The following is a 1520-nucleotide window of genomic DNA, read 5'->3' on the forward strand; positions in this document are numbered from 1 at the left end:
TTATTTAGAAGGCCCAGGCTGGGTTCAAACCTGCCAGCCTGGGTGCATGTGGCCAGCGCCATAACCACTGTGCATGGGTTCCAAGCTGATTCCTTCCAGTTTTTAAAAACTACATCCAAATGTATGTGAGGAGGAGACAATATGAACATATAGAAGGTTAAGTTCAAGTACATTAGCGCCAGTGTTTCTGTCCCAGGTTTCCAGGAACTGAAGAAGCTCTTAGGTTGCACCAGGAACCAGCAGGAACCATAGCCAGAAAAGGAAGGGCTCCAGGCCCTCAACCCTTTAGTAGGGTGACCAGATTTTAACATTTGTAAAGCGGGACAACATGGCCAGGGGGCAGGGACGGGGCATGGGACAGGGCAGGGGACCGGGCAGGACCTGACAACAATGCAAACTTTGATAAGCAGTTCTCAATAATCACTTCTCCACAATTATTTCTTATTATTACAGTTTAACATTATAAAATTAACAAAAATAATATAAAACTCATATTCTGGAGAAATAGCCACATGGCAGCCGAAAACCGTATATTCCCTTCCTGTTCTCCCTCCTGGTCGCGCATTCTTTCCAAAAATCGGGATTTTTTAAAACGCCGCGGGACGCAGGACAATTGTTAAAAAGCGAGACGTCTGGTCACCCTACCCTTCAGGGGTCTGCTCCTCTGACCCTGCCCTGCTGTAGCTCAGTGCTCTGTTTTCAGAATCTCCTAGAGAACTGATGAGACAGTTTGCAGGGCCCACCTCTGGGATTTCTGAGTGAGGAGTTCAGGGAGGGGCCGAGACTGTGCATTCCGAGCTTCCTGCGATGCTGCTGCTTCTGGTCCCAGAACCACACTGTGGAAACCTCTGACCCAGTGTTTCTTGACCGCCTGCGTCCTTGCTGCAGGCCAACCACGTCAAACCTTCTGGGGGCAGATGCTAATGGGTCCCCATTGTGCTGACTACATTCAGCTTCATTTCCTGTTAGTATCTCAAAATTTTTGTGGGATTTGTTTTAATCAGGCATGCAGTGAGATAGCAGCCACGGAGATGACTGCCACAAAGGAGGAAGACTGTCCTCAGACTCTAGAAACAGGAGGCACCACACGCCAGGCCGGGCCACGTGGGCCAGGACCAGGATAGGTCAGGAGGCAGAAGGGGGAGCAGGGTGCAGCCCACAGCCTTCTGGGGGGCTGAAGGAAGGCAGTGGCAAGGCAAGGTAACTTAGGATTGACTAGTTGGAACAATTTCAGTGGGCCCTGGGCTAACTGCTACCTGGCCCTGGGGTGATTTAGGGCAGGAGGAATATTGGCTGGTGTGTGAGAGTTGGATAAAGAAGATAGACAGGGCGGCGCCTGTGGCTCAGTGGGTAGGACGCTGGCCCCATATACCAAGGGTGGGGGTTCAAGCCTGGCCGCTGCCAAACTGCAACAAAAAAATAGCCGGGCATTGTGGCAGGCGAGTGTAGTCCCAGCTACTGGGGAGGCTGAGGCAAGAGAATCACCTAAGCCCAGGAGTTGGAGGTTGCTGTGAGCTGTG

This window comes from Otolemur garnettii, unplaced genomic scaffold, assembly GCF_000181295.1.
Source record: "Otolemur garnettii isolate 467f Iridium unplaced genomic scaffold, OtoGar3 scaffold00048, whole genome shotgun sequence".
Classification (NCBI taxonomy): Eukaryota; Metazoa; Chordata; class Mammalia; order Primates; family Galagidae; genus Otolemur; species Otolemur garnettii.